This window comes from Dioscorea cayenensis, chromosome 1 (assembly GCF_009730915.1).
Source record: "Dioscorea cayenensis subsp. rotundata cultivar TDr96_F1 chromosome 1, TDr96_F1_v2_PseudoChromosome.rev07_lg8_w22 25.fasta, whole genome shotgun sequence".
Taxonomy (NCBI): domain Eukaryota; kingdom Viridiplantae; phylum Streptophyta; class Magnoliopsida; order Dioscoreales; family Dioscoreaceae; genus Dioscorea; species Dioscorea cayenensis.
The window spans coordinates 15,319,284-15,340,787 of record NC_052471.1 but is presented as its reverse complement, the minus strand read 5'-3'; the positions used below and the strand labels follow the sequence as shown (position 1 = coordinate 15,340,787).

At 36.9% G+C, this 21,504-nt stretch overlaps 2 pseudogenes; one reads left to right on the top strand and one right to left on the bottom strand.

The window, feature by feature from the left end:
• Positions 1–10,630: 10,630 nt before the first annotated feature.
• LOC120254558 lies at positions 10,631–11,830 on the bottom strand (annotated as a pseudogene).
• Positions 11,831–16,145: 4,315 nt separating this feature from the next.
• On the top strand, positions 16,146–21,304 carry LOC120254463 (annotated as a pseudogene).
• The last annotated feature ends 200 nt before the right edge of the window (positions 21,305–21,504 follow it).

Genomic DNA, 21,504 nt, shown 5'->3' with positions numbered 1-21,504 from the left:
TGTGTGTGATTATATATATATAGGCATATGTGTAATTGCCAATTTATGTAGGCGTATATATGCCAAATATCCTAATTATAATCAACAAAACAATATTTTTCAGATGAATATTTCATATCCAATAAGAACATAAAAATATCAGACAAAAAATAAACATTCTTAACCCATTCCTTTCTCTATTCAAACCTCATAAAGAATTAAGAGGGGTTAAAACATTGAGTGTATATCATACTATGTTCATTTTTTTCATTTTGAATATTGAACTTCAATTTGTATTATTTTGGTATTCAATTTTAATTTGTGTTCACCGAGAGAATACCTAGAGAATTCCATAAAAAATTTGATGACATGTACACTAGATTTGCCACGTTAACATCAAGTTGTCCCTCTATTTGCATACGCAGACACGAGACATTATTAAAGAGGGCCACATGCCACTTTTATTGGCATGACATATGCCACTTGGCCCAACAAACTAGTCAATAAGAATGACTACGTGGCTCTCTTTAATTATGTGTCATATCCACATATGCAGATGACGGATACGCTGGTGTTGAAATATCAAATCTGGCATAAATATCATTAAATTCTCTTTAGAATCCTCTCAGTACTCTCCCAGTGAAAACAAATTAAAATTGGGTGACTAAAATAATACAATTGAAATTCAATGCTCAAAATGAAAAATAACTATAGTATAATGCCTATCCAAAAACTTTAACCAAATAAGAAGAGATCTAATCCCTTGTTTAAAACACCCAACAAAAGAAATAGGAAAGATACAACATAAATCCATCTGGACTAAATTAAATCCAACAAAATCAAATACTCGCCCATTGATGTATACCCAAGAAAAGAGCATACCTTTTCCTTGCATACGCTTTAGCAACATAATAAGAAAGGGAAAAATATAAATTTCACAGTAGCTAGAAATACATGCATTAATTCCATTTACCTGATTAATGATGTCCGCCCTTTCACAAAAAGGAAAAAAAAGGATAACTACTTTTTACAACAAAACATAATCAAGGTCTCACTTTCTGAATATCTAAAAATGGAAGTCATGGATTTAAGAAATATATCAGCAAGGTAAGGGGAGCCATTTACACTAGAAAGGCTTTTGTGAAGTCCCTCTGGTCTACGCACCTACAATTGCTGTAACTGTAAAACAACCATTGATAATTAAGTACAAACAACATGAGCTTAATACAAATGAAATTGTTCGGAAAATTAATGTTGAATATCAAGCCTTCAAGTGTATTTTGCATCCATGTAGTTCTTGTACTTTCAAAATGTTAAATATGATTCCTATGTTTTGACTTTTTGTTTATGTTCATCCAAAGGAATAAATGACATGACTAATACTTAGCAATATGATAACTTTGATATGCCACATTACTAGTCACTTCAACCCTAAATTTTACATTAATTCAGAAAGTTTATGCAATAATTGTATGTTTCAAAATTGTATTTCCAAAGTCCCACTGATACGGGGCATATTGAGGAGCTAACCTGTGCCTTTCTGGAAAAATGGGACAGGCCCTAACAGGGGTATTTAGGTAATTTTTCAATTGGTAGATTTTTGGTGTTTTGAGGGTCCCGCTTGATAGAAAACAGATCAACGTGCACAAATCACTAGCTTTGCTTGTGAGTCACGCCAGTTTTTGGCCGAATTCCATCATCTTGGCCTCGAAAACAAAGATTTTGCCATTTAGGAAAGATTTGATTTGATTATATATTTGACTACAAATCTCGGATTTATACGCAGTTTTGGGCATTAGCTTTATTCAGTTAAGTATTTTATTTTCTTGCTGTAAACTGAAAACATGCCGTTTTTGGCAAATTTTCAAATTGTCTTCTTTTTAGGGTTATTTTACTGAATTTCTTTGGTCAATTTATTGTAAGCCCTTGGGCTAATTTGAGTTTTTGATTTTGATGAAATAAAAGTGTTTTTTTTCCTCTAAATCCCTGCGTATTTTTAAGACTAAACAGGGTTTAGGTTTGTTACTTTTTTGTTGACTTGGGCATTCTCAGATTAAATAAGTCTTCAACCTTATCTCGCTGTGTCAGCTGTCCTGACCAAAGAGAAGTTCCTTGTGGGGGAGTACAATAAGTTGTCCTCCAAGAAGATTGGGCCGGCAGAAATCATTGAGAAGATCAACCCTAATGCCTACTGACTTAAGCTACCAGGCCATATTCGGACGGCAGATGTGTTCAACTTCAAGCACTTGGTACCCTACTACGGTGATTCCTTAGATGATTAAAATTCGAGGGCGAATTATGTTCAGCCTGGAGGAAATGATGAGGGGAGTATTAATTAGCTAGCCTGTGCCTTTCTGGAAAAAATAGGACAGGCCCTAATAGGGGTATTTTGGTAATTTTTCAATTGGTAGATTTTTGGTGTTTTGAGGGTCTCACTTGATGGAAAACGGATCAACGAGCACAAATCACTAGCTTTGCTTGTGAGTCACGCCAGTTTTTGGCCGAATTCCATCATCTTGCCCTCGAAAACAAAGATTTTGCCATTTAGGAAAGATTTGATTTGATTATATATTTGACTACAAATCTCGGATTTATACGCAGTTTTGGGCATTAGCTTTATTCAGTTAAGTATTTTATTTTCTTGCTGTAAATTGAAAACATGCCGTTTTTGGCAAATTTTCAAATTGTCTTCTTTTTAGGGTTATTTTACTGAATTTCTTTGGTCAATTTATTGTAAGCCCTTGGGCTAATTTGAGTTTTTGATTTTGATGAAATAAAAGTGTTTTTTTTCCTCTAAATCCCTGCGTATTTTTAAGACTAAACAGGGTTTAGGTTTGTTACTTTTTTGTTGACTTGGGCATTCTCAGATTAAATAAGTCTTCAACCTTATCTCGCTGTGTCAGCTGTCCTGACCAAAGAGAAGTTCCTTGTGGGGGAGTACAATAAGTTGTCCTCCAAGAAGATTGGGCCGGCAGTAATCATTGAGAAGATCAACCCTAATGCCTAGTGACTTAAGCTACCATGCCATATTTGGACGACAGATGTGTTCAACTTCAAGCACTTGGTACCCTACTACGGTGATTCCTTAGATGATTAAAATTCGAGGGCGAATTATGTTCAGCCTGGAGGAAATGATGAGGGGAGTATTAATTAGCTAGCCTGTGCCTTTCTGGAAAAAATAGGACAGGCCCTAACAGGGGTATTTTGGTAATTTTTCAATTGGTAGATTTTTGGTGTTTGAGGGTGACAAGGTCCACTTGCGTATATCCCGCAAGTCCACGGGTTTGTCAAAGTAATAATCCCGGATGAGCGGGTATCGAATCCCAGGGAGTAGGAAATAAAAACACTTAATCCGCTTCTTAGCTATGTGAAAGATCAATAGTGATAAGTGTGATAATGATTCAATTCTCAAAAGTAAAATCAACAAGTAAGAGAGCACGAGTAAAGGAGAAGGTAAGGCAATCGATAAAGATGGGGTACTCGGATAATACTCCGCCTAGGACGATCGCTTCAAGTGCAAGAACCCTCTATTATGCTTCCTAATCAAAAGTGCAATAGTGAGTCTTGGAAATCCTTCATTACATAGTCCCAAATCTAAGGGTCAACTATGCCCTAACTCTATACATGTCCCGGAGGAGAAATCGAACAATCTCAACACCTAGCACTCCCATAGAGTTGCAATGAGCTCTAGGGATTCCAAGTGATAAATCTCTTCCCTAATTATAGACCTAACCCTTTTGGTCCGGATGGAAGGTCCCTAACCACTATTAAGCCCCTAGATACTAAGATCACCTCAACACTTCACCGTGCTTGCACTCAACTAAGCCCCGGGCGGAGGGTTATCCCTAGACCATTCACTCTATTATGTCCGCAGAAAGAACTCGAGGAACGGGAGGTGAGAATCTATCACGTCGAAGGAGAAAGGGGACGCTCATGTACCTCTCGACTCACCCTCTCAACCCTCTCCAACCTAGCTTTGTCTAACACTCGTGGTGTGTCACTCACTCACAAGGTTACTAACAAGAACTCTAACCCTAGTGTTATTCTAGGGGAAATGTTCATACAATCAAGCATTCAAGGTTGGAACTCACAATAAACATCAATTAATTGAAAGCATAATAAAGAGATTCAATGAAATGAATACATCCTAGGTTCACAAATACCCAAGTACCCACTAGGGGTTTAGCTCTCCATGGAGCTAAATACATTTAAAGAAATAGAATGTAAAAGCAATGAATCCATAGAAAAACCCCCTCGATGGTCGTGTCGATGGTCTTGTGGAGAGTCCTCTACTCGCCATCGAAGGAATCCCTTTGTCGACCTAGGATACACCTCGCCGGATCGGTGCCGACAAAAGCTCTCCCAATAACCTTCTTCCAAACGACGCGCGATATCGGAGCTGTGGAACCTCTCCAAAACCCTAGCCGAAGCCCTCTCTCAAGTTGGGGAAAAGATGGAAAAAAGAATACTAAAATCGGGGCTGAATCGGCTTTTAAATAGGGGCTGGAATCGGGTGACCACCCGGGCACTGTGGATCTTTCACACGCCCATGTGGAATTTCCCACGGATGGGATAATTTCCACACGCCCGTGTGGATTCTCTGAACTCCTGCTTTTCTCAGGGCGGTTGTGAACAAGCTTTGCTACAATACTTTTGCTATAATGTTGCTCACGATTACCTGCTGAATAGCTTCGAATCCATACTTTCATCGGAGTAGCATAAGCGGGCACATATTCACGTCGTGGATCACTTGCTTCTTCAATGATAGGCAAGTTGGTGGAGCTCTTGTTCTATATGCATAAGTCAGAATGCTCGAGTGTGACTGCCCTTGTGCCCCTCCAAATGGATGTGTCAACTAGAATACGAGGAGGTTGGCACACACTCTAGCATCTCACACCCGACCTATGTCTTCACGTTTGAACCTTAGCAAGATTTCCCCCAAAATCGGTGCATTATGATCCACATTGGCTTCTTTACTTCATAATCGGCCTCACAACCCTACCTGCACGAAAGTAACATAAAAACACACATATTAGTGTAAAAACCCGAGAAAAGTAATGCTCAACATAAGGAATGAACACTTCGCATTCATATCGCACAAGCACTTATCAGATGGTCTCACTTGATGGACAACGGGCCAACAAGCACAAATCACTAGCTTTGCTTGTGTGTTACGCCAGTTTTTAGCCCAATTCCATCATCTTGGCCCCGAAAACAAGGATTTTGTCATTTTAGGAAAGATTTGATTTGATTATATATTTGGCTACAATTCTCGGATTTATACGCCGTTTTGGGCATTAGCTTTATTTTGTTAAGTATTTTATTTTCTTGCTGTAAATTGAAAACTTGCCATTTTTGGCAAATTTTCGATTTGTCTCCTTTTTAGGGTTATTTTACTGATTTTCTTTGGTCTATTTATTGTAAACTCTAGGGCTAAGTTGAGTAGTTGATTTTGATGATATAAAAGTGTTTTTTTTTTGTTTTTTCTCTAAATCCCTGGGTATTCTTAGACTAAAAAGGGTTTAGATTTATTACTTTGTTGTTGACTTGGACATTCTCAGACTAAACAAGTCTTCAATCTTATTCTGCTCCGTCACCCGCTCCGTCACCCACACAGTGATTAAAAAAAAAGAAAAGGAAAAAAAGCAATGTTAACCTCAGTGAACACTGAAGCAAAGCACAAAGGCCAAAAATGCACTCAAGCTTCATGTCAATTGAATCAACAAGTGATGCCAATTGTTAATCCTGAAACATTTGACAAAAACTTTACTACGGAAAGGATAAACTAGCTGTGCATGAAAAGAAGTAAAGATTGAACTAAGACGTAGGTCTTGGTCTGTTAAACGCTGAGGAGATGCAAAAGTAAAAATCTACCTAAACAAAACAAGCGCTCTTACCATTCTATCATATTTGACGCAAGATCTTTAGCATCTTTCAAGGATGAAAAGATATTTACATTATTTGCATCATCTGAAGCACCTCTTAAAGGAAAGTAATTGGTGAAGTCCTGTGGCCAAATCATGATAGCACTTGGATTCTTCCTTCAGGGTCCGACAATCACTGGAACATCTTTCCTGTGCTGCCAATGAGATTAATTCTTGCGATTGCCTTCTCCCGCATGAAGTCAGGGTTGATTCCGTTTTTGCAGCCATTACAGATGCTACTGTAATGTATGATGGTGGCAACTATCAAATGGAGAAATTTCTCAGGTACAATGCTCAGAATGAAATAAACCATGTATGTGTGAAGAAATGAATAGAATTTGCGTCATTTATTTAACAAATAATAAAAATAATGTGATTAATGTCAAACTATTTTGGATTGAACAGGTAACTTAGACATGCATCTATTAAGAAGATGCAAAAATACGTTATAAGTGAAAAAAGAATTGCAAGAAGACTGCAGCAAGCCACAACAAAATGAAATAGGATCTTTTGCATCAGGGAGATCAATAGGTGTTAGCGGATTTGATCAATGCACCAAATTCTCGGTGCAAGAAAGAAAAATGAAAGAAAAGAAATTAACCCAGTCAAGACAAACCAGAAGGGCCCCGGAAGAAGAAAGCAGCGAAGACGGCATCCATTTTGGCTATTTTGACATCATTTCCACTCAAAAATGAAATTGCTAATACTACTTATCTTAAGAATGTGCTGTAATTGTCGTGGAGAACAAGACTAAATCAAATTGGAGAAAAAAACCTTGCAGACATTCAGTACTACTCTAAAATAGAAAAGCTGCAAATACCCAAATATGCGAATGCCAAAAACATATTAAATTTACCTGTGCAAGACGAGCATCATTAAGACCAAGGCTCTTATCTGATGCACCACGAACAACCTTTTAAAGGAAAGTGACTTCTCCCTGATCCATGTTTTCAGCACTAAAACCTTTCCTGGAATATGCTACATCCAAGTTTTGGGCATAGTATTTGCTGAATCCCATCAAGAAACGATCCCAGGCAGTTATGCAAACAACAGTGAGCTTCTCCTTTGCGAGCAACAACTCTTCTAGCTGCGCGAGGACTTCGGAGGGTGATAGCACAACCATCTTAGTGCTCTTGTTTATCTTCAGCAATTTTGTTGGAACCCGGTATCGCTATGACCAAGATCAATAGGAGAGTTATTTTTGAAAAATAACAACTCCAAGGGGAGCCTTTCATAAAGGGTATTTAAATACAAATGAAAACTTTATATGGATTAGATGTAGGAAAGCTACTTATATCGGGTGTGTTATTCCAGACACACACATTAACTCAAAGTTCCAAATTCCAAGCAGCTTGCGATACTGGGCAATAAATGAATTCAACTTCTCTTCTGCCTCATGCACACTCGTATGACTCTTAGACACCTGTCAGAGATAATTACTGAGTAAAATAAACATACCAATAATATAGATCCGCATTTTAAATTGACGGCTTACCTCCAGAAATTGATCATCACCAGCATTGAAAATATTCAAGATGCCCCCTTGGTCAGCTACACTTCTATTTTGGCAGGATAGAAGCTTTGTAGAATGTACGATTATACTAGGTGAAGAAGCAGATAACAATAAGTCTTCCGAGTAAAGTAGATTTCTACGATCATCACTTGAACATTGTTAGTGCTTCATCATCACCAATTTGAAGCTTAAATAAGCTGCTTCCACTACTAGTAAAAATCATATGAATGACACTGATGAACTGGAGCATCAAAATACAAGTAATAACAATTAAGGAAGCTGCAAATTGTAAATGTAAGCACTAATAAATCTAAATAAGCAGCTTGCATTCATCAATACTAACACCAATCGTAGCTGAGACATAAAAGGTAATTCACATTTCAAAAATGCTTTTTAAATTTCCAGTTCACAAAATTCAGTTGTAAATATTGGTTTAGCTGAAGTTTACACAGTAAAAAATTGTTCCACCAAAAGATCAAAAGGCCCATTTAAGAAACACTAAAGGAGTAACTAAGTGTGCATTACCTCTGCTGATGTAGCTGATCAATGGAAAATTCTCATAAGTCCATGTTGAATGTTAGAACATTTCTCCAGTATCGTCAAAATTGTAGAAATTATTGAATTATCCACAGGTGGACTAAGTACCTTGTACAGATTTCCAGGAGTGTGAAAGGTCTGGGTGTTTGACGAAATGCTCAAGAGAAAACCAGTGTTTGATGAAATACCTGGTTGTTCTCACTCACCTGGTCAAGGGCTCAAAAAAAAACCAAGTGTGGAGAAAAAACGTTATGCGACCCAATCAAAACACAGCACTTCCATTAACTTTATAATAAACTATAACAGACCAGTAGACAAAACGCTAACATCCCATTAATTAACACCAAATCTAGACACCCATTGGTCACAACATAACCTTAATGTGTGCCAACATTGGCCATTCACTTACACCAAGAGATTTACTTGATTTAAATATTCTTCTATTCAAAAACTTCAACTGCTTCCACTGCTATTTAATCAAGCACCATGCTTTTCTTCTCTTTTCTTCAGAGCACCCCCATTCTGGACCGGAACAGTGTCATCCTGGCATCCATGATGCCCGTCCTTCTCCTCACCATGCCTCAGCTCCATCTCAGCCATACTATGATCCCCCATCAAGTATGCCCACGTTCATTGCTAGCTTGCCATCTTCAATCATCTCTCAAACAATTTTCTCCATATGGATCAAATACAACCTCTAAGATTTGGGTGAATCAATTGATTTTGTAATCTTTGCAACAACATCAAGGCGAGCATATATCAAGTTGTTATCACATAGAGGTGTGACACCTGCAAGGTTATCTCAGGAATTCATAATCAAACTAAATTTTTTGCATCAAACAAGAATATAATAGAAGATTCATTTACAATTTGTTTTGTATGAAGTAAATGAATTTTGAGTGTAATTGAATTTGCATGTAAGCAAAAGCAACATATTTTAACTCACAGTTGTATTTGAGATGCAAGTATAAAGATGCATTTCCAGTATTGGATTGGTTCTGATAGTTTCGCCAGTGTGGTTTGTGGGTTTTAGGGAACACTCAATCACTCATAGATCACAAACCATCAAAGAAAGTTCACACAAACAAAACAAGAAGGAGACACACAAAATTGGTAACCCAGTTCGGCATCCACTCGCCTACGCTTGGGGGGCCAAGCCCGCAGATAAACAATCCACTAAAAGAGGTAAAAATACATGAGTACAAACACTTGTCACTCACACTCTCAAACAATGAAGATCACTACCCTCTCTAGATTGTCTAGTGCTCACCCACTCTCCTCCAAGAGACACCCAAGAGTCACGCTTACAATCTATTAGCAAGGTAGCTTATATAGATGCCTCAACGTCCTAAATATAGCACATACCTCTTTAAGAATCTCCATGGCTACTAATTTAAAACACAGCAAAATTAGTTGCTTTGCAACTCTGTTGTAACATGAATTGCAACATGTCCTGACGCTAACTTGGCTCGAGTTACTAGTTACGTTCTGGATGACCTCAAAACCCATCAACCTCTCGGTCATGCTTGAGTCCGAGTCGATGCGACCAAATCTCCGATCCCTGGCTGAGGCAGACTAGCCTACCTCCTCGGTTCCTCATCCACGGTCCCCTCACAAGGGCGCACATCCCTAGTCGTCTTCCATGAAACTTGCCAAACTTAGTCTTCTAATCCACCTAAATTTGGTCTTCAAAGATTCTCCAAACTTGATCTTCAATTCACCCAAGTTTGGTCCTCAAATCTGCCTTCAATAGACTTCAATGATTCTTCAAATCATATCTTCAATTAGTCTTCATTCCATATTTAGTCTTCAATCACATCTACTAAATATGGTCTTGAATAACTCAACCTAGATCTTCAAGATGTCTTGCATTGCAAGCCAAGACTCACTTGCCATGTCACCATACTCTCCATGTCATCAATTTTTGCCATGTCACATAGGTGCCACGTCATCTTGACTATGTGTCAAATCATGCCAATAATAGTGCTGGTTGCACTAACGAGGTTCACTTGAATTTATAACGAAAATAAGTTATTAAAGGTTCAGCGTAATCATGGCGTAGGCCCTAACTCGGCTAGTACAAAGTCAATTAAATTGACTTTTTACGTGTAACTTTATGCCGAGTTCTTTTCTCTTTTCTTTTCCTTTTTGGTTTGTTTAGTTGTATTTAGAAGAATCACCGTGATCTTGGGGCTAAGTCTATACATAATCAGCTTTTAAGCTGTGGCTCAATCATTTGTAAACCCATAATAGTCTAGAAATCATGATTTTTGATTTCGCAACCAAATTAGCCTTAAGTTAAAATTCAGCATTTTCACTATTTTTCATGAATATTCACTCACATGTAAGTAGGATACTAACATCAAACCAAACAAAAGAAACTGGAAGTTACATGTAAGTAAGCTCCAGGCACCAAACAAGCCATAAGCACATGAGATTGGCTAAATAACCATTTATAGAGTTCTCCCAAGATTTTGTGGCTATTGATAGTAGAGGGTGCATTTTTTAGAAGTTACACAAGGATCATAAAACCATTTACATCTACGTCGCATTCCACAAAAACAATTTCATATGTGTGTGTTTCCTATGCTTTCAGACCATCATAACTTACCCAGTGTTTAAGAAGCCTAGAACCAAATGGTGTGATAGTATGGTCATGACTGTAGTAAGGATCCTATCACTGAACCATCGAGTTGTTCTTTAACACGAAGAATTTAGAATAATGAGGCTCAACTATAACCTTTGCAACAAAGCACATCTGCACCATCATAAACCACTCGGAAGTTTATAGCAGAAATGATAATCATGCTATAAAAAACATCAGAAAAGCTATTATTTAGGTAAAATTATCCTTGCCACATTTTCTAAAGTTGAGCAAGTATTAAGCTGTCTTTGTAGAGTAAAAATTTTTAAGCAATTCACTGATAATCACCACGATGAGGAAAATAGGTAGCACTTACCTTACGTATGTTGTATGAATAATAGCTCTCCCAAAAGAATCTCAACGAGTCAATCTCAAAAATCACGACTTTCATTTCGACCTCATCACAATATCATTTGAACCCCCATGAAGCACATCACCACTCGAAACCTCTCACTGCAACCATTTCCAACCCTAGCGACCAAACAAGATAGTTATTACCCTCTCCTCTTGCCTCTGGGATGACAACCTCTTTCTCACCACACAAACAAGATAGTTAGTATCCTCTCCTCATGGCCCCTCCTCCCCTCCTCTTCCTCCTCCTCCTCCTCCCATGTCTTCTGCAGCCTCAATCGTCACCATTGTATACAAAGCTGACAATCCTTTGGCAAATAGCCCAAGGCGGTTCCCCTCGTGAGCCATGATCGCAACTGTCTCCATTTGCTTCACCACCCCAACCTTGTACCCAGCTCCGATAAGCCGCTGCACATGAAAATTCAACAGAAACATGGGGAAACTGGCACTGAGGAAGTTATGGTCCATGTGAGCAAAAATACTTAAGACCTTCACATCAATTTTAGCATCATCTCCAAAGAAACGATACTTGTAGCCAACTTCCGCCATGAGGATTACATCAGGGTGCTTGGATTTGAGATCAAGAACCTGGAGCTCGAGCGATGTGTACTTGGGAGTTCCAGAGTTAGGCTTTGAAGACTTAGAGGAGATATTTGATGGTTCGAAGAGCTTGCTGAGAAATCTCTGATGGAGAGAAGGGTTGATATTGGGGATGAGCCGGGGTCTCTTGCGGGCTAGGGTTGGGGATTGGGTAAGGGAGCTCTTGGAGGCGGAGGAGAGGGAGAAGGAGAGGGTAGCAGTGATCTTTGGGGATGGTCTCGGCTTGCCCATCAAAGAGAGTGCGGGAAGATGGAAATGTGGGCCCCAGCTTTTTGTCTCCATTCATTTGCAAACCATATTTGAAGTTAGATTCCTGGCTTTTTTTTTCCCATGCAAAAGCCTTGTTTTGTGGACTCTTTGTTGTCATCTTGTTGGTCACATGTTGAGCCAAAGCCATTGGCAACCCACCCCATATGCTACCAATTTTTTGTAAGAGAGAGAGAGAGAGAGAGAGAGAGAGAGAGAGAGAGAGATTCTAGGATCGAAAAACTTCCGACCTTGAGCGTTCGGGCGAGCATGGAGACAATCGAGAAAGTTCTCCATATTAGAGCTCTTTAGCAAGAAGAGAGTACAGTCTTTTAAGAGAGTGAAAGTAGATGGAGTGCATGTTTTGATCCAGACTAAGGCATTCTTGCTCTCAAGATGCAAATCCATTGCTGATTTCTCCCCTTCTTTGCAATACTTGATCATTATGGTCACTGGATTTCTTGAAAGCTTGTGAGCCGGATAAGCCCGGGTTGGTCGCCACTTCTCTCTTTAAGCCTCTCTTCAAGAGAAGCCTTGCTTCTCTCCTTGATGGCTGCCACCTTGATATTGTAGTTCCTCCTAGTCATCACACCAAGTAAGTCTTCCTTCTTCTTGATAGTATTGCCTTTCAGCATGTTGTTGTTCTTGTTTTAGTGCCCTTTTTAATGCTTGCATATATATTTGGAAAATGTTAACTTTTTAGGTTGGTAGTTTAGGTAATGGTAATACCCTTATGATGGGTTGTTTTCATGCTCATTTGTGCATATGCTCAAAATTTTGTAGTGCAACCTTTAGCATTTACACACTCTTAAACTTAGGTGTAAATCCTATGTTCCAACCATTCGTGGGTTTATAAGTAATGATTTTGTAGGAGCATGCTTAAGTTTTTAGCCTTGAATTTGAGAGTGTTAAATACATCCTCTTTATGTTTTGACTTTCTTTGGTTTTGTGATATTGTACTATATATATATATATATATATATATATATATATCCTTATATTTACACCAAGAACTGCATCCACTTGAGTGTTTATATGGGCATATTCTTGCATGAAAAACTGCAACCTGTTAATGTTTTTGAACTCATTAGAAACCTAAGGTTTATGCTTGTAAATTAGTTGTTTTGCATGTCTTCTTGTTTCTTTCAAGCATGCTTAAGGGCCAACTAGTGCATGCTTAGAAGAACACACTCACCTTCTAAATTCTGTAGCCTTAGAATGTGTGTTTTTGCATTTGAAAGTGACCTTGCAGTCCTTAGGTGATCTTAGGTAGTTGCCTTGATGATAACCAACAGCCCTAGTTTATGTTGTTCATTTTATGTTTTGATTGGTTCATTCTTTCTCGAGTTGTAATGGTTGCCAATCCTTGGGTTATAGGACCACTTGAGAAGTGGCTTTGGGTCTTTGCATTGTGTCTTGCAGTAGAGTATTTTCGATGTAAGTAATCCGTACCTATTATTTTGACAAGTTTTAATTTCAAAAGTTCTAATATTATTTGATTCTATATTTAAAATTTCGTAGGAGTGGGAGCTCGCAACTTTTTGTTTAAGGAATATTTGATCATATTTGGATTATAAAGTTTGGCATGATTTAGAAACTCTACATTAGTATTTCAGTGATTCAGGGTATTTGAATTGAATATTTTGAAAATTCTGAATTTGCCCTACAAAACTATTTTGCTATGAATATTATAAGTAATCCACCGGTAACTCTGTATTTTTAGTATTTGAGAAATTATTTTATTCGGTAAAATAATTGTCCAGTATTTTGTTATTTTATTTTGAATATCTGTTATTTTTGTTAATATTGAAATTATTATTTTTGAATATGTATGTTTAGATATTTTTATTCAATTGTCTTAATTGAATGATTACTTTTCACTTTGTTTTGGTTATTGATTTATTATTTATACTAGTATTGTGATTTCTTTTAGATGACTATATTAAATGTTTTGAACTGTGTACTTAATCTAGACGTTGGTATGATCTGCTTAAATTATGTCTGTTATTTATTTAGTTGTATATTTGTTTTACTTTAGTTTGGAGAATTTAGTATTTTAAATAATTTTAAATGTTTTGTTTACTTAATCTTTAATTTCCGTATATTTTAATTCCCCCAATAGTGGGATATTGAAATTTAATTTATTTTCTGCGGACTTGGGAATCGGAAGAATTTGGTGATTTCTGAATATTTGTACCTTGTAAATTTTTTTTTTGTATCTGAATATTTTGGTCTCCAAATGGGCGATATGCAACCCTGTCAATGGGGGATTAAACGCTGATATTGTTGAGAAGTAATTTTGGGAAAATGAGACTGCAGTTTCGCACCATGTCCGTTCGGTGAAATAATCAATGACCATATGGTATTTAGTCTCGGGTTACCGAGGGTAAATAAATGGTTTTTGTTATTTTGGCTCGGGTCTTTCACCAAGGATAAACAAATTACATTTGACATTTACAGTGAGTTCGGAGACATACACTGGAACCTGTTAATCTCTGCTTTGACTTTTGATATTGATTTTCTTTCAATTGCACTTTTTATGTGTTTTTAATTTCCGGGTATATCTTAGGCACACTTTTTATCCTGCCTTGAAGTTTTTGCATCTTTGAGATCGCGTTTCTGGTTTTCAATTTTTGGTGAATAACATATTTATATATATTCTTTTATTAGAATATTATACTCTATAAGTTATTTAAATTTTTGATTTCGAAAACTTGTATTATTCTTAAAATCTGGTATAATTCAAACATACCTCTGAAATTTTTGGCTTAGTCTAACTATGCTTTGGAGACTTATGCTCATATCTGACGATTTACTATACCTCTATTTGACAGTTTTGAAAATTGATAATTCTTTTACCTGCAACGTTTTGGTAAACAACATTATTTGAGAATTATACCCCTAATTGGCTATTTATTTGTAAACTCTGTTCAGTCTGAGTTGAAAAGCTTAATTGTTCTCGGCATTTGAGATTTGTAAACCTTGTTGTTTTCATCAATTTCTGGATTACTTACTGGGCTAGTGAGCTCATGGATTTTTTTTAAATCCTTTTCAGATCATGAGTGATAGACCAGTGTGGATCTTGAAAGATTGTCTGTAGATGTTGTCTTATTCAGTTGTAAATTTTGAGTTCTTGTCATTATCTACCCCTATATTCATGTATTTTGTATTTTGGACTTCTATATCCCCGTATTTTGTGCTATGTAGAGTCTGTAACCCAGTGACTCAGTTGGTTTGTTATAAGTTATTTGTTCTGAATCAAGTTATGAGGCCTTGTAGGCTTATGGGGCTTACGCCCTGTGGGTTTGCGGCCGTTTCTCGGTGCGACGGGTTCGGCCAGGCCAGGTTCGGAGCATGACAGGAAAGGCTAGTAATGAGGTCATTAACCAACAATTTATACAGAAGACTTGGCTGGGTTACTATATTGTCCCAGTTATTTTGTCCTTTTTTTTTAAATTAAATTACATTGACGTCAGTTTTGGTGGGGAATGACTAGTGGAGTAGGGGTTTGCATTTGGGTTTTTTTTCAGTTTGATTTATTAAGAAAATGAAAATCGGTTTTTATATTTTTAAATTGAAAATAAAAGCAAACGCGCATATATTAAGTTTGATTTATGTTTGTTGGGTTAATTTTTAATAAGTCACTCAATTGTAGTTTTTTTTTTCCACTTTAGTGACTTAACTTTATTTTACATGAAAATAATTACTTATTTTTTATTTGATTTCATAAGGTCATTCCAAAGATTCCGTGCCAAATTGCCATAAGAGTTAAAAATTTAGACTTATCCAAACAAGTAGCATAGGATAAGAGCTAAAAATGCATTTAGTTGGGTATAATTAAAAATGCTTCTAAAAATTCTTTTAAAATTGTGTTATATCATGTTACATGTTCATGAACAATGTAGCAATGTTATGGATAAGATCCCAATTTGGCTTGCAAATAAGTGTTCACATTTGATAAATGCAATCAAGCCACAGAAGCATCTAATTGCGGCTTCCAATGCCTGGGGAACCATGCTGCATAACATATTAAATTATTATTATTATTAATTTTTTTTAAGTTTTAGTTAAGAAATGAATTTGTTGAAGAGACTATATGAATACTCACTCATATTTTAGAGACTACAAATGCCTTTAATCCAATTTTAATCCAATTCTAATCCTTTGTCTATATTTAAACCTATATAGCCAAATCCAAGCTAGTTGACGTAATCCATTTGTTCCATGACATATACTCCATCATTAGGATAGGAACACCAACAACTGATTACTATTTTTGTGGTATACTATAAAACAACCTCATTATCCTTAAGTTAGCATATGAAGGTATCAATCACTCTCTTCTTCTCAATCTATTCAAGACGGTTTAGTATTTCCATTAGAGATCTTTCACAATGGCTGGTGGTGTGCTTGCTAAAGCTTCTGGAGGGAAAGACTATCCTGGGGATATTATTCTCTTTGTGTTCTTAGCATATTTAGTGGCCGAGACTGGAGGCTTGATCTTTGGCTATGACCTGGCTATATATGGTAATATGCTTAGTATTTCCATATGAAAACCATTCTCATTTCATTCTTTGGAATTAGGTTGCTTAATTTTTTATGAAATGATATTAGTCACTTGTTCTCTTAAGTACTTCTAAATAAAGGTGGTGTGACAGCCATGGATCCTTTCCTCTTGAAGTTTTTCCCAAGTGTATACTATTGTCTGATTGAAAGTTATGCAGTTGAACTGAAGATGGAGTTGAAGCTTAGTGTGGTTATTCTGTTGATGTATCAGTGTGATTACTGAAGTTTGGTTTGAAATACTGTTATGTTTGTTGCTAGAGTGAATGAGAGGATGGAAATTTATCAAGGGCTAGGATGGTTTCATCTAAAGAATTTGTTTAAGATCGAGGCGTTTAAGGTGATAAGGAAAAACTCTGGATGAATGTTCTAGTTCTGTTTATGCTTACTATTTGTGTTTTCTCTGAGTGTGTTTTCTCAACTTGTATCAGATTGAATACTGAACTTTCTGGTTTAGCATTCTCTGTCATTTCGCATATATAAGATGGAGAATGAAAACCATAGCACCAACCAATATTGCAAATTTGACTCACAGATGCTAACACTGTTCACATCCTCACTTTATGTGGCAGCATTGGTTGCTTCATTCTTCGCAACCACAGTGACAGGAGTTTTTGGTAGGAAATGGTCCATGTTTGGTGATTGTATTACCTTTCTGATTGGTTCCGCTATCAATGGTGCTACAGAGAACATGTTCATGCTCATCTTGGTTGTCTTCTACTCGGAGTTGGTGTTGGCATTGCTAATGTCACGCCCTGAACACGGTCTTGATTGACAAGCGGCATGCAGACCCACAAAGGCGGGGCCCGAGTGAACTGCAAGGCCTCAAAACCTAAACACGGACTAGGAGTGAAAATAAGCCCGACAAAAATACTAAATAAAGAGTACAACTGAAGGTTTACAACCAAACCCAAATACAAAGGCGAATGAAATACTGATCGACCTACAAGGAGGTTCTTACACAATAATACAACAAATGCAAATACATAAGCCACGAACATAATTCCAAAGAAGGCATCTCTTTGGAAGCCTTCTAAGATCCCACAGGGTTCTTGCTCCTGATGCGAAAAAGGATTTAAAAATAAACCCATGAGCTCACTAGCCCGATAAGTAATCCAAAACAAGCGAAAGCAAAAGTTCAAATATCAAATTTGTGCAAAAACAATAAGCGCCTAGAATTATCAAAACCAAAGGATAAGACATAGATAGCAAAATCCAGAATACGTCTCCAAATTCCCTATAAGTGCCAAAGGTCATTTGTTTATCCTCGGTGACAGACAAGAGCCAAAATAACAGAAATCATTTATTTACCCTCGGTGACCCGAGGCCGAATAACAGTGATGATTGATTATTTCACTCGAACGGACACGGTGCGAAGCTACGATCTCATTTTCCAAAATTACTTATCGACAAGGTCAGGGTTTAACCCCCAGCGACAGGGAGTTGCATATTGTTCATTTTTGAGACCAAATTCGAGATACAATTCCAAGCCAAGAATACGAATATTCACAAGTATTTTCCAAAAATCATCAAAATAAAATAAAAGTAAATAATTAAATAAACAGATAAATAAATAATGTAAAAGGAAATACTCACTTTTCCAAGCCTAAGCTTGGTTCTCACTTTGGAGAAATAATAACAACATTTCACAAATATTTTCCAAAAATTCAAGAAAATAAAAGATTTACAAAAATAATAATAATAATAATAATAATAATAATAATAAAATGAAATAACACAAGTATAAATAATAGTGAAACCAATAAATAATTATTCGACCAATCTCAAGGAAGAAATGCATTAATACCATAATATACTAAAATTTGTAAAAATACAAAGTCTAATATATCTCATCAATTGAAGAAAAATGGTCCACCTAAAACCAAAATAGCTAGAAAAATAATTTCAAAGGAAATATTGTCAAAACAAGGATGTTAAAAATTTTAGGAAGGAGATAGGCAAGGACATAAAGGCAAGTGGGTATTTAAGGGATAAATGTATAACCCAAATAATATATAGGTAATTCAAGTTGATGTTAGGTGGACCAAGGATTCAAGCACTTAATAAATCTTAAGTTTTTGCTATTGGGAATAAACAAGGTTACAAAAAGGATAATTACTTTGCCAAATATTTGGAAGTAACAAGGAAATAACATATATAAGTTTTGGCAAATAATAGCACTAGGTTCCAACTAAGTATAGAAACTTCTCTTCCTCTAAAAACACAAGACATAATAGATGGCATTCCCACAATAATTTTTAAAGAATAAATACAAACAAAATTTCAGAAATTTTTCATGAAAATAAACCAAAACAACAAAATTTAAATACAAGAGTTTAAGGGATTACTTACTTGGTGATCCTAAATTCAAAAGAGATCCAAGATGATGCTCGAGGTGGTCCTACAAAATCCAAGGGAAAACCAACCAAATATACATGAATACTAGGAAGAGTTCAAGCACAAAAAGTTCATGCTAAGCTAGCTCAAAAATACCCCTTAAAACAACAACAATTTTAGAAAGTGTCTACAAGTAGATCTAACATAATACTAATACTAGTGGTAATAACAATGATATGGGAAGGAACATAGAATGATTAATAGGAACAAGGACAATAGGTGAGAGAAACAAGGATGGAAATAAATCTCCTAGCACAAGTGAGTAGATCAATGCATGCATGCATGCATGTATGTATATATATATATATATCTATATTTACACATACTTATGGTTGCAGGACCAACATGTGTGGATATATATATGCTACCAATTTAAAAAGGCTGCCAACAAGTCAATGTGCATTAAATATATATACTAATATTTGATGCTTAAATAATCAAAGCATGACATGCAACCAGGCCACATCTTGGAGGCTTCTAGTCTTTTGTTTTTCCATGCAAACAAGTGGGGATGCAGAAGTTTAAGAAAGGGGATCAAGTTTACTAGTATTCTGGTAACAAAAATATAAATGCCATAGAAAGTTAAGCACAAGGGATGCAAGAATATGTGAGGTCCAACACACATGCCAAAACTACAAAACTAAACATTCATTAGGCATGCAAAAACTTGGGTTTTTGGCTTGGGTTTCAAACAAAATGGTATAAACATATAGATGGTTCCATGAATAAAACTTTATGTAACATGGAGACCAAGAACTAAAAGATACTCAAGAGGCACAAAAGGGTGGGTTTCAACATGCATAAGTAGAGGGTTTTCATGCAAGGATAAGCACCAAAAATTTTAAACAACAACCCATGCAAACATAAGAAGCAAGCTAACAACCATCATTTAAGAAAGAGAGTTAACTTCGGACAGCGTGATCAACCTACAACAATTACCTCTAGGTTGATGACGAAAAGAAGAGCTCCTCCCGGTTTGATCGTCCCGCTACGGTGATCCGGTGGGGTGCTTCACTCTTAAGGCTTCAAAGGAGATGAGGAAGAGTTTAGAGGGTGTGAGGGAAGCAAGGAAGGATATGATAATGCGGATTAGAAAATATGGCGGAGTGACAAGGATGGGATGGATCAGGAATCCTTCCATGTTTTCCTCACTTCTAAAGATTTCAAAGAAAGAACAAAACAAAGGATTAAGGAAAGTAACTCATGATTAGCAACTAAGGCAAGTTCTAATTAGTGGCGGGGTCCATGACTAATCGGGTAATACATGTGTGCAAGTGGTTCATTCATAAGGTTAATGGATCTCCTAAATTTTGATGGAAAAACCTATACTATTAAGATCCTAACATTAGGTTTTAATAAGCGTGCTATGGCGATGCACTGTGCATTTTATCTTTTCGAGAGGAGATGAAGCCCGGCTGCCTGCGGTATGCTCAACATTGATTCCAAACTCATGATCACCATTTGGAATCCTTGCTGCTAACTCTCATCAGCTATAGCTACGTGCAAGATTCGGGGAGGATGGGGATGGCGTGTGGGCCTTGCACTCACGACCGGCAGCGAGCATCATCACTCTCGGTTCACTCTTTTCTCCTCGACACCCCTAACTCCCTTATTGAGCGTGGGCAGAAGGCAAGCAGGGAGATGCTGCAAGATTCGTGTATTGAAGACATCCAAATGGAGTATGATGACATGTTAGATACTTTAGTGAGGAGGCCAAGAAAATCCAAGATATGTGGTCCAACATCTTTAAGAGAAAAGTATGGCCCCAAGCCCGGCCATGTCAATCTCATACCTCCAACAATTGACTGGGCATCAATATTATCATGTTCTATGACTGTGCTATTCAAGACTATTAGTATTTGAAGATGATGCCTCTCTTATGTTTGCTATCATCACCGGCCTTGTGAATGTCTTTCGCCTTTGTTTCCATCTTGATGGATAGGTTTGGAAGGAGGATCCTCTTTCTACAAAGGTGGAATTCAAATGCTCATTTGTCAAATAGTTGTTGGAACAATGATAGCCATCATGTTCGAACAAGCAGTGGTTGATGTGTCTATGGACCACGCTCCTTGGGTGGTGGACTTTATCATTATCACGTAGCTGGATTTGCATGGTCTTGGGGGCCTTTAGGGTGGCTGTAAACATGCGAGTGAAATATTCCTCTCTAGAATCCGATCAACTGGACAAAGTATCACGGTGTTTGTGAATATGTTCTTCACCTTTATTATCGGGCTAATATTCCTTATGATGCTATGCCACATAAAGTTTGGCCTCTTCTACTTCTTTGGTTGATGGGTGGTGATCATGACCATTTTCATTGCGCTCTTCTTGCCGGAGACCAAAAATGTGCCTATAGAGGAGATGATCCTTGTGTGGAAGCGCCATTGGTTTTGGGGCAAGTTCATCAATGATGATGATGTTCATGTTGCTAATTACATGGTTGCAATGGCAGCAACAAGAATGTGTATGCATGCGATATACATCACATTGAAGCTTTGTGTCAATCTTACCTTGCTCTCTCTCTCCCTCGTTCTCTTTAAAATACTATGACCCAACAAGCCAGACAAAATAAAAAGGCAATGATTAAAATTTGTGAGGATGGCCTTGCCATTAATATGAGAAAATATATTTGTGTTATATAATTTAATTATACTTTTTCCACAACATTAATGTATTGTTAACTCACCCATCGCGCGAGCTCTTACCATATAATCAATAATGATTTCACATGTTGATATATTAGGTGAAAT